This window comes from Ambystoma mexicanum, chromosome 5q (assembly GCF_040938575.1).
Source record: "Ambystoma mexicanum isolate Mex_15411 chromosome 5q, UKY_AmexF1_1, whole genome shotgun sequence".
NCBI classification, from domain to species: domain Eukaryota; kingdom Metazoa; phylum Chordata; class Amphibia; order Caudata; family Ambystomatidae; genus Ambystoma; species Ambystoma mexicanum.
Window position 1 is genome coordinate 1074413498 of NC_090933.1, and position 13250 is coordinate 1074426747.

The 13250-nt window shown below is 39.8% G+C and overlaps 1 long non-coding RNA gene across 1 annotated transcript; it reads right to left on the bottom strand.

The window, feature by feature from the left end:
• Positions 1–1307: 1307 nt before the first annotated feature.
• On the bottom strand, positions 1308–4561 carry LOC138498675 (uncharacterized). The gene is made up of 2 exons (XR_011278826.1): positions 4506–4561; positions 1308–4051 (listed from the first exon to the last, which is right to left on the bottom strand). It is a non-coding gene; the product is annotated as an uncharacterized lncRNA (long non-coding RNA).
• Between the last annotated feature and the right edge of the window lie 8689 nt (positions 4562–13250).

Consider the following 13250-nt stretch of genomic DNA (forward strand, 5'->3'; position numbering starts at 1 on the left):
AAATCAGGAGACAGGTCCACTGGCTCCCGGTTAAACAGAGAATCATTTTCAAAACACTCTCCCTGGCACACAAATACCTCCATGATACTGCCCCTCCGTACTTTGTACAGAGGATTATCAAACACACTGCCACAAGACCCCTTAGGGAGGGGTACTCTAACCTTATCCTAGTGCCCAAAACCAAAAAGGCCCGTGCAGGAGGTTCCAGCTTCCCCACGATAGCAGCCACACAGTGGAATGCCCTTCCGCCTAACCTCAGAATGATTCAATCCCACCTAGCTTTCCGCAAAGCACTCAAAACACAACTCTTCACCTAACCAATAAGCTGTTTTCTTATGTCTACTAACATTTTTTATGAATACTGTACTTGTAACTAAGAGACCTCTCGGTCACATGTAACCTTTGCTTACTGAAAATTCTTTGAAAGCTCCTGTAACAAGCGCCATGATGCCCCTGGGCTGTAGGTGCGCTTTACAAATACAAATAAATATATAAAAATAAATAAATAAAAGCTGCTGATAAATCAAATAGAATCAACCGAGAAGAGTGTGTAGAGTAACAATCAGAAATCAGGGAATCACAAACAGAAAGGATAGCAGTTTCAGTGAAGTGGAGAGGACAAAAGCCAGATTGGGAACAAGGAAGAATAGAGTTTTCAGTGACAAAAGTAGAAACCTGGGAATATTCAAGACGATCGAGAAGCTTAGAGAGATAGGGAAGAAGAGAAATGTGTCGAAATATAAAATTAAATTAAAATAAACATTACTCTAAAAAAGGAAGTTAAATAAATACTAATATCACACAGAAATAAAAGAAATGTATATAAAATTGTTTTATCAAAAAGAAATTAAAAAGGGACTGGGCATCGTGACCTAGGGGTCAACTTTCTGGAGAGCACCGCTCATTTTGACTAAATGTATCCATATATACTACCGGCATGGATCAGGAGGCGTGTGGATTGGGCAACCAATATAAATGCTTGGAGGACAGAGTGGAAACACCTGAGCTGCGGATCCCCAGATACTGTTGTGATCAGAGACACCAAGGTGACATTCGTGACCCTGTTGGACAAGAACTGGAAGCAGTGGAGAGCCATAGTGGGGGGCGGCCAATATTAGGATTTTGTGGGTGCATGCCAAAATCCCTGTAGCACGATTGTGTGATTCATTGCAGGCCTTTGTTTCCTTGAAAGTGGGGTCTCAGGAGGATGGACCTGCCTTTCTCCGAATAAACACAATTCACTAGCTCCGACGGTGTGGGGGCTGTGAGACAGACATGGTATCAAGAGAGACACAGAATTAAAGATGTTAGTTCTAAAACCTTTATTTACTAAGGTTCCTGTAATGCCTAACTGGCCTTAACTCTAAATGGATGGTTCCCTTAACTGATGTTTCGAAGGGCTGTCGATGTCTGAAAGTCCAAAACAATAATCTGTCTGTTAGACAGGTTTAGACCTATGCTTGCCCTCACTCTTTACAAAAATGTGTTAGGAAGTCTTTAAAAAGGAAAAAGACAGTGGTTCAAAGAAAAGGAAATGTAAACTACAGCTGGTTTCAGATCGTCTTACCAATGGCTGTAGTTCTGCCAGTGCTAGATAGTTCAATTCAAAAGGGGAGCCCTTAGAACTGTCCACGCAGGGATTTTGAAGCAAATCAACAAAGTTCACACTATACATAGTTTCCTTTCCCCAAGCCTAGACTCTTACATTTGCAAACAAAAAATGAATACATATTTATGGTCAGGCCTCTCAGGGTTCCCTTCCCCAAGTGTAGGGCTCTCCTTCCACAGTTCAACAATGTCTCTTGCACAACTCTTGTTAGGCCTCTCAGAGTTCCCTTCCCCAAGCTTAGGCCCCTTCCATTGTTTAACAAACAAACAAGCAAAGTTCCTTTGGTCAGGATTTACCTTTTGTTTCTCACACAATTCATCTTAGGCCTCTCAGGGTTCCCTTCCCAAGCTTAGGCCCCTTTGGTCTTTAAACAAACAAAGTTCTACTAGTCAGGATGTATCTTTCTCTGTACAATTCTTACAAACAAGCAAAGTTCGGACATGGGGTAGCATCAGAGACTTTCGAGAACGGTGCGCTCTTTGCTCCTCCCAAGCGTGACCACTCTGACCTTTAACCCCTCCCCATATTCCTTCTTAACCTTTCACCTTCAGGTGCTTCCTGCACCCCTTCATACTCTTCTTTGTTCGCTATGCTTTGTCGTGCAGACTTGCACCCATCCGTTTCTTTCTTTCCAACCTTTCACTTTCTGGTGCTTCATGCACCCCTTCTTGCTTTCTTTTATTTCCTTCATTTCACAGTGCACACTTGCACCCTTTTCTTCACTGTGCACACTGGCACCTTCCTTTGGTTCCTTGTCTTTGTATCGTGCCTCTCGCATACTTTCCTTTCTTTATCGTGCACACTTGCTCCTGTCCGCTCATTTCTCATACCGCTTGCACATATCACATGCCTATACTCTGCTTTACTTTCCTTCAGCTCAGCTAGTGCCTCTTCCTTCTGTTTTCTTTTTTCTTTTTTACTCTTCCTGTACTTCTTATACTTTCTCTCTCTTTTCATTCCATGCCGCTTTACAAAGTGTGCCTTTTTCCTGCTCCGCTTCGGTTAAACGCATGCTCCCGAGTTTCTCCATCTTACTTTCACGAAACTCACCAGGCAGCGTCGCGTTGACAGACAGTCTCCCTCTGGATACAGGGGATTGGGGTCCGGGTCTCACCACCTGCCCCTCAGACACCCTTGGTGCCGGCCAAGTACCAAGGGAATGCACACTTTGCCGAACGTCGCCAACAGGATGCAGGCTGCTTCATTCCGGCTCCATGGAGGCAGGACTCCCTAGCCATGCTGCAGCCCCTTACAAACAGTGGGCCAGCATCTCGGCACGCTGCTCTCCTCCAGGCTGCAGCTCCTGCTGCTCTCTGCTCCTTGGCTTCTCCGGTCTGGACCGCATCCCCAGTTCGCTCACTACTTCTGGCAGAATTTCACCTTTTATAGTGTAGGGAAGTGTCAAGTGGAGCCAGGTGTGCACAGTTGGAATAAAGTGACTCTATTAGTGGGGCAGCTTAGTGGTAGGTTGTAATAGTAGTAGTAGTAGTAGGCCTTGTCTTGCTTCCCAATGCTTTTCCTATGGGTAATCCTCATTGATCTTAGTTACATCTTCCTCGTCTCAGTGTTTGTTGGAAATGGGGCGTAGGAGATGGGGTGTGATTGAAAATACCCCATGAAGGCTGAGGGAGAGTGGGTTAGGGTATCATTGGGAATGGGGGAATACCATGTCTAACCCTTGGTTATTCTCCTCTCAATCCCTCGTGACCCACCACTCAGGTGATCCTCCCTTGCTTCTCCACCCCCAAGGTCGGGATCCAAAAGCGATGGCCCTTCCCTGGCCACCTGGATGGAAGATCCTGTGGGAGTAGGTGGGAGGACACAGTCAGGTTTCTCACAGGGTACAGTGGTGGCAGTCTTAGTTAACCCACATTCTTGTGATTCTCCAACACAGAAGGTGACACAAAATATGTCATTGAAAATGAAGGGAAATCACATGCTGATATTTCTGCAGGGAAGCAGTGATGGTGAAGCGAAGCAGGTAGGTAAATGGTCAAACAGAGAAGAGAGTGGGCACCACCATGTATTCAAAAATGTTCAGAATATTCAAGTAAAAATCAAATGTTTCAAAAAAGAATATACATCCAATTGAAAAGGAGCTGGCTGTGACAAGTCTGGAGACACCCGGACTTATAATTGCAACACACGCTGGAGACCAAGTAATAATACTGGGTCACACAACCGCTCTCATATGGGGCCCAAGATGGGCACGTATTTATATCTGATTCACGACAATATGTTCAAGTATCCATAATATACCATACTTCTTAGAGAAAGGAAGATGAGTCTTTCTGATTCATATCAAAAATGATTTATCCATAGTAGTTCAAAGAAAAAGCTATCACTAATAATCCTTAGTGAGGAAGCAGTTGCCACAATCCACATGTATTAGACTAAAAAAGCCAATGCATTTCGGAAATTATTTCCTTCATCAGGGCGAGTCTAATTATATAAGTCCAGCAAGCAAGTATATAACATAACAAATGCAAGTATGTGACATAAATTCATATAATGGTGACAATTCAAACGAAACATACATTGAAAAAAATGAAAGGAAACATACCAATCAGTAGATGTTTCATCATGGGTAAATATCAATAGCAAAAAAGAAAAAAGAAAAAGAAAAATGCCGTAAGTGGTTTATAAGGTAAATAAATGAAACCAAAGAATATTAGGTGTGGATTTACCTCATTGGTGTGGTCAGTGGTAAAAAACAGAACGTCCTGCGTTCATGCCCACTCAGCAGTGGGTTGTAAATGACATTATGCACAAAGGCATGGAGAAAATCCACTCGTTCTTACAAGGAAACCAATCTGTGGATCATAAAAGATCCAACTAGATACTGTGTTTCACACTCATACTTGGTCAAAGAGAAGGATTGTAATCAGATTCTTACCTTGTAATACACAGAGAGAAACGATCCTCCACTGTGCAGCTGCAGGGCAATGACTCAGACTGCAGTGTGAAGCCGTTGTCTAGGCAACGGTTCTTTTGTTTAGCATGTGACCACCTCGTTTCTGTGAGATGCAGGTGGTCACAATTAATGATGTAAAATCGGCCAGGGCCCACAAAAATGACAAACCAAATATTTATGGGGCATCATCAATAGGTGCCCATAATTGTGATGATAAAATCCGAAAAAAAATTAAACATTAGAATAATGAAGATAGAAAAAATACTGTAACAGGTCCTGTGGCTGTCTGGTCACAAGTACTGCTGTAAAGTCGGCCATTGCCCCCAAAAATAAAAAAATGAGGTATTTATAGGGCATCACAAATGGGTGCCCATAATTGTAATAACAAATTCCCAAATTAAAAAAATGTATGAAAAAACAAAGTAGTAGTGATAGATTTATGCAGGTGGTCACAAATAATGATGTAAAATAGGCCAGGGCCCACAAAGATGTCAAACCAAGTATTTATGGGGCATCATAAATAGGTGCCCATAATTGTGATGATAAAATCCGGAAAAAAAAAAAAAAATTGAACATTAGAATAAAGAAGATAGAAAAAATACTGTCACAGGTCCTATGGCTATCTGGTCACGAATACTGTTGTAAAGTCGGCCAGGGCCCACAAAAATTACAAATGAAGTATTTATGGGGCATCACCAATGGGTGCCCATAATTGTAATGACAAAATTCCAAATAAATATATGAAGTAACAAAGTAGTAAAGATAGAAAAAATACTGTCGCAGGTCTTTAAGCTGTCTGGACAGCAAGACATAACGAAATTAAGCTAAGGTAATAGTAAGACTATTCAAACGTAGATGAGCAGTTGAAGTGCAGTCACAGTGCGTAAGGTGTCGCCCAGGGGCGGAACCTTGGGTCCCAGACAACCGTCCGGGATATGCACTAGGGCTGTTACTAGAATGCTCCAAACATGATTAGACAAAAGGCAACATATGCCAGACAATAATTAAGAAAATAAAGCAAAAAAGGCTACATGGGGTAGAGTGATTCGAACAAGTTAAGCTCAACGGCTGTCAACATGTGGAAATGTAAAAAGAGCAGTATCCAACTGTTCAGAACATCTTTCACAAATTACTCTGAGCATCATATAGAGTAGCCAATGCAATCAAAAAGTAATAATTAGAGCACAGGGCAAAGAGACCCCTATGTATGAAAACATGTTAAAGTATACACCTCAAGCACAGAAAGAACAGTAGAAACAGTAAAGTCACAAGAGGAACAGTAGAGACCCTTATGTGTGAAAACATGGCAAAGCATACACCTTTAACACAGGCAAAACAGTAGTATACAATCAAATATAACAGTGGTAATTGATCTCCTCATTCAGACCGCTCGGGACCAAACTACAGAGTTTATCAATCCAAAATGTCTCTCTGCGATTGAGGCACAGACCTAAATCTTCATGAGGATTATTTCTTATGAGTACCTCCAGAATCAGAAACTTAATCTGTGAAAGATTGTGATTGTTCAAGGCCCAGTGGCGAGCTACAGCCGAATTAGGGTTGGAATTACGGATACATGACCGGTGTTCGTTCCATCTGATTTTGGCTGCTCTAGTTGACTGGCCGACATAGTATTTTCCGCAAGGACATTTAATGCCATATATGATGTTGGCAGTGTCACATGTGCCAAATGTCTTGAGGATGATCTTCTTACCTGTGCGTGGATGGAAGATTACATTGCCTTTAATGACGGAATTGCAATTAATGCAGTGTAGGCAGGGAAACGTACCATTGCGTTGTGTGATAATTTTTTTCAATGGAGGTCTTGTATGTACAAGTTCGTCCCTGAGATTCCTACTCCTCTGGTATGCAAACACAGGTAATTCAGAAAACAAGTTTTGTACTCTTATGTCGTTTTTGAAAATTTTCCAGTGTTTCTTAATTGTTTGTTTGATTTTATTGCTCTGGGTAGAGAATTTTGATGCATATACTGGTGATTTAAAGTCCCTTGTTGGTTTCTTAGGAGTGGATAGTAAGGTTTTACGGTCAAGACTGTTGACCCTTTCAACTGCAGAATCCAGTTCTTCTTGATGGTAACCTCTTGCAAGAAATTTCTCTTTCATAGCCAGTTGCTGTGAAATACAATCCTCGGGGTCACTTACAATCTTTTTGACTCGAAGAAGTTGACTAAATGGCAGGTTCCTTAGTAAACTAGGCTGATGGAAGCTAAGGCTGTGTAGCAGATTATTGCGATCAGTTGGCTTCCGGAAAAGGGTGGTACTATAACCATTGTCTTTCTTTATTATTTGTACATCTAGAAACGTAATCTTGTCCCGTGATGATTCCCTAGTGAATTTAACTCGTTGGTCAATGTTATTAAGGTGCTCAAAGAAGTCATCAAATGCTGTATCTATGCCTGTCCAAATGCCAAAAATGTCATCTATGTATCGAGTCCACATGTAGATATCCTTCTTCCATTCGGGTTTGTTCAAAATGTGGTCCGACTCGAATTTGTACATAAAGCAGTTGGCGTAAGTCGGCGCCATAGTTGCGCCCATGGATGTACCAGAGACTTGAAGGAAAAACTGGTTATGGTATTGAAAATAAGAATTTTCAGCAATAAATTGCAGAAGGGTTAGAATAAATTCCTTTTGGGCTCGAACATCCGGTGATTGAAGTAAAAGCCATTCTACTGCTTCAATTCCAAGGTCGTGTGGTATAGAAGTGTATAGACTTTTGACATCTATAGTAAACATCAGATGATCCTGTTGGAAAGTAATATTGTTAAGCTTCTGTAAAAAATGAGTTGTGTCTCGAGTATTAGTAGGGGTTTCTTGAATTAAGGGTTGTAGGAAAAAATCAATGTAAACACCAAGTGGCTGGTTTATACTGTCCATTCCTGCGACAATGGGTCTGCCAGGGGGTTTGATAGGGTCCTTATGAATCTTTGGCAGAGTGTAGAAATTCGGAATTCTCGGATGTTCATTGAGCAGGAACTTATGTGTATGTTCATTTACCCAATTTAGTTCGAGTGCTTTGTCCAGCAGAATAACTAAGTTCTGTTTGATTGAGATAGTTGGATCATGATCTAGAGTGGCATATGTGGTCTGATCTTGAAGTTGTCTACTGCACTCAGAATCATAGTCTGTAGTGTTAAGGATGACAAGGGCACCTCCTTTGTCTGCAGGGCAAATAGTGATTTTGGTGTCGCTGTAGAGATCTCTAATAAGTCTCATTTCGTGAGGTTTCAAGTTCTTGTGTGGTGGGGTTCGATAATTGATCCGTTCAAGATCTCGAGTGACCAGTTTTTGAAAAATATCGATAGAGGGGACACTGATGGGAGGTATGAACCCACTTTTAGCCCTAAACTCTTGGAAATCAGGCATGTTGGGAGGTTTATCGTATGTTTCCAATTCTTCAAAGAACACTTTCAATTTAAGCTTCCTTACAAATTTATAGAGTTCGATCTTACTATTGAACAATGTTGTACTATAGGTCGGAACAAAACTGAGACCTTTTTGTAATGTGTCTTCTTCCTGTTTAGTGAGAGTTCTGTCTGAGATATTAATCACTAAGTTTTCCTTAATTGTAGACGTGTTTGAGGTTTGGGTCTTAGGCTTCCTCCTCCCCCTGCGGGTTCTTTTGGCCGTGCGCCTAAAAAAACAGCGGTGGATGTTTGTGCTGAGGAGCTCGCTGTGTGGTTGAGGTTGTCAAGTGCTTGTTCAATTGGTGTTTCTGAATCTCTCTGTACTTCTGAGTCTGAACTAGAGGTGTTATCAGATGATTGTTTGTCAGATGGGTATTTATAAAGCTTTTTTGGTGCTACTGGGCCATATTTCTCCATCCATGTGTACACTTCATCATTAATATAGTCGTATGTGTCGCGGTTAAATTTCTTAACTTTCTTTTGTTCAAGCTCAGTTTTGTATTCTTCAAGTTTTGTTTTAATATCCAGAAGAATTGAATCGTATTCCTCTTTACCCAATGTAGCCACTAGTTCCTTTTCAATCTCTTGAATTTCTGTACCCAAAGTAACCAAGTTTTTTGCGAGTTCCTGGATGGTAAGTAGGATCAGGTCTAATGAACATTTGTTTAGGATAGCCTCCCACTTGCGAACGAATTCCTTGCTTTCTTTACAAAGGGTCGGGCGTAATTGTACTCGGAGTCCCCTTGGAATTCGCTGGTTTTTAAAGTAGCGCCCCAGAGTGATTGCATGAAGCTTTCTATTTATTTCTTTGCGTACCAGATACTCTAGTTGTTTTATCCGCTTTGCTGGATCTTTTGGTGTTGTCCCATGTGCACCTATTGTCGTCTCACTAATAAGTTCGAGGATCGCGGTTGCTTCCTCTGAAGAGAACCCTAAGGTCTCAGCACATTTAGATGAAAGGCCTTCTATGTCTTCAAATGACATATTGGTGTAGTAAATGTTTGAGTGAAAACATTTTTGGAGTAAAAATGGTGTGTCTCCACTGTTTTGTGTCTCGCAAAGAGGGAAAAAAGGAACAAACAGAGAAGAGAGTGGGCACCACCATGTATTCAAAAATGTTCAGAATATTCAAGTAAAAATCAAATGTTTCAAAAAAGAATATACATCCAATTGAAAAGGAGCTGGCTGTGACAAGTCTGGAGACACCCGGATTTATAATTGCAACACACGCTGGAGACCAAGTAATAATACTGGGTCACACAACCACTCTCATATGGGGCCCAAGATGGGCACGTATTTATATCTGATTCACGACAATATGTTCAAGTATCCATAATATACCATACTTCTTAGAGAAAGGAAGATGAGTCTTTCTGATTCATATCAAAATGATTTATCCATAGTAGTTCAAACAAAAAGCTATCACTAATAATCCTTAGTGAGGAAGCAGTTTTTTCTATCTTCATTATTCTAATGTTTAATTTTTTTTCCGATTTTATCATCACAATTATGGGCACCTATTGATGATGCCCCATAAATATTTGGTTTGTCATTTTTGTGGGCCCTGGCCGATTTTACATCATTAATTGTGACCACCTGCATCTCACAGAAACGAGGTGGTCACATGCTAAACAAAAGAACCGTTGCCTAGACAACGGCTTCACACTGCAGTCTGAGTCATTGCCCTGCAGCTGCACAGTGGAGGATCGTTTCTCTCTGTGTATTACAAGGTAAGAATCTGATTACAATCCTTCTCTTTGACCAAGTATGAGTGTGAAACACAGTATCTAATTGGATCTTTTATGATCCACAGATTGGTTTCCTTGTAAGCACGAGTGGATTTTCTCCATGCCTTTGTGCATAATGTCATTTACAACCCACTGCTGAGTGGGCATGAACGCAGGACGTTCTGTTTTTTACCACTGACCACACCAATGAGGTAAATCCACACCTAATATTCTTTGGTTTCATTTATTTACCTTATAAACCACTTACGGCATTTTTCTTTTTCTTTTTTCTTTTTTGCTATTGATATTTACCCATGATGAAACATCTACTGATTGGTATGCTTCCTTTCATTTTTTTCAATGTATGGTTCATTTGAATTGTCACCATTATATGAATTTATGTCACATACTTGCATTTGTTATGTTATATACTTGCTTGCTGGACTTATATAATTAGATTCGCCCTGATGAAGGAAATAATTTCCGAAATGCATTGGCTTTTTTAGTCCAATACATGTGGATTTTGGCAACTGCTTCCTCACTAAGGATTATTAGTGATAGCTTTTTGTTTGAACTACTATGGATAAATCATTTTTGATATGAATCAGAAAGACTCATCTTCCTTTCTCTAAGAAGTATGGTATATTATGGATACTTGAACATATTGTCGTGAATCAGATATAAATACGTGCCCATCTTGGGCCCCATATGAGAGCGGTTGTGTGACCCAGTATTATTACTTGGTCTCCAGCGTGTGAGGTAAATGGTCAAATACCAGATTCAGATTGGTATCCCGATAAACGTACATTTCTGTATTGCCTCATCTTTATGGTCCCAGAATCATCTGAGACCTTACAGGCCATTGGTGTGAGTTTGTGAGCAGGAGGATGGGGCTCAACGTTTACAAGTAGTGTATATATGGTTGTTTAATACTAGACCTTTTGGGAGCCAAGTGTGTGCTTCCAAGTATTAGCTTCTTAATTCGTATCTCTGGGGGCTGCAGCACTTTAGAGGAGGTGGGGGAGTTTATAGAGGCTGAGGTGTTGTTATTGACTATATAGTATTGCAGACCAATAGTTTGTTACTGCTTATTCATTTATAGTTACAAGTTTGGCATTTTTTTTAGGTTTCTCACCTCCTTTTCCTAGCCCACATCCCCTCCTGTTTTTTTACTGCATTTTCTAGTTTATTTTTTTTTACTTTAAACGTCACCTAAGTTTATGGCTCTACATTTGTAGTTTTAATTGTCTTCATCTCCTTCTCCCAACTCATAATTGTTATTTATTTATTATGGTGTTTTATAATTTAAAAAATTACAGAAAGTTAGACAGGCCTTGCAATATCTAAAAGACAATAATGAATACTACGAAGAAATAAATATTGAAGAAAACGTAAGAGAAACAACAGAAATAATTCAAGAGTCACCAGAAACTGGTCAATTTGAACTTCTAGATCCTGCTACAGTATCCAATATTTTAGACCATTATACAATTCATCCATTACACTCTAATGACACCATAGATGATGCACTAGAAATATACCAAATGCGACAAACCAAAGGATCACCAATCATCATATGGGAAAAAAAGCATAGAAGCACATGCTTTTCCTCTACTCTTTCCTACTGGCAAAGGAGGAAGGTACGATGATAGACCTATTCAGATAACAGCATCAGAATACCGCTTGTTACGAATGTATTCTGAAGATCCCAGATTTAGACAAAATGTGGAATACATATTCCACCTACTCTTTGAAAGTGAACTAGCAACTCTATGTTACGGTGTTGCACACACATTAAAATCAGGAACCCACTTTCAAAATATGTCAGCTATGCAATTACTACAAAAAGTGCAAGAAAAAGATGAGGTTTTACAATCAAGCATTACAAATCTGTTAGCAAACATGCGTGGTACTAAAGAGTACTGGTTCCAATGTCACAAAGATGTATGTTGTATGATAAGAAATCTTGGCCCACCCACTTGGTTTGTTACATTAAGTTGTGCAGAATATGCATGGGAAGATTTACATGATTTCCTACGCATATCAAACAAAAACAAAACAAACATAGATATACTAATACCTGGAGAACTTTGCTCTCTAGATCCTGTTAATGTTTCAAGAGATTTCCCTCATCGCTTCATTGCTATGCTACACTTTATTTGTTATAAAACTGTTCCTCCCCTCGGAGAAGTGCAACACTTCTTTTGGAAAAAAGAATACCAAGCCAGAGGAGCACCACATATCCACATGCTTTTATGGATTAAAGATGCTCCTACATTTGGTCAAGACAGTGATGCCACTGTTTTACAGTTTATCAAAAAATATGTCACTTGTGAAATTCCATCAGAAGCAACAAATAGTGACCTTCATGCACAAATTGTACAATTTCAAAGACACAAATGTGGCAAATATTGTCATCGCAAATACAAAAATAAAGGGAAATACTACATCAAATGCTGCTTTGGTTTCCCTAGACCGTTTACCGAAACAGGTGAAGTGAACAACTTCATGTCTTCAGTTAGACATAGTGTTAAAGGTAAATCACCTAAAAACACATATTACATAAAAAGAACAGAAGAAGCAAAATATATCAATGATTACAATGCAATCATTGCCCTATTATGGAATGCAAACATAGATGTACAGTACATTGTAGACAATTCCACTGCAGTTGCACAATATGTTACAGACTACGTAACCAAAGCAGAAAAAACAGAGCTTCAAGACCTCTGGAATGACCTGTCATCAGACAAAACACTGTCTCAGAAATTGTACAGCTTGGGCATAAAAATGCTCTCTCATAGAGAATGTGGCTGCTATGAAGCTGCAGATCGTTTTACCAGTACTGCTTTGTACGGAAAATCTGAAAATATAGTATGGCTAAGTCTTGGTCCTGCTAAATCTAGAAAAAGAGTTCTCAAATCATACGACGACATAGAAACAATTGCCAAAAATGATCCCAACTGCCAAGACATTTTGAAAAACAATTTACTAGACACATACTACCCAAACAGAAGTACCATTGTGGAAACCATGTGTCTATACCACATAGCCCAAAACTTCACATAGAAAAATAATATAAAATGTGATGAAAAAAAAGGTAGATGCAGAATGACAAATTGTGAAGGCAGCTTAGTAAAACTTACCAAACCAAGTTTAATTAATCATATCAAATTGTCACCAAAAACTCCTCAACATAAAGAACTATTTACATGTCCCTGTTACAACTCTTTAAACCATGGAGAAAAGAAGAAGAGATAGTAGATAACTGTGACTCCTATGAAGACGCTTTCAAAGCAAATGAAAGCACTATAACCGATGTAAACTTTACACAGTACAAAACAATGTTGCACAAATAATAGCAACACGAAAAAGAACTCCAGGCCCAACTAGATAAGGACACTCCCGACAGTATTCAACCTTCTGTAACAGGAAGCCAAGAACCACTGGAACAGCCACTAATAGCAAATGAGGTAGAATTAGCTATGACAGAAGTAGAAAACACCATGTGTCACTATGAAGAAGATACAGAAGACTTAACTGTACTACAATCAAAACTGAACAATGAGCAGC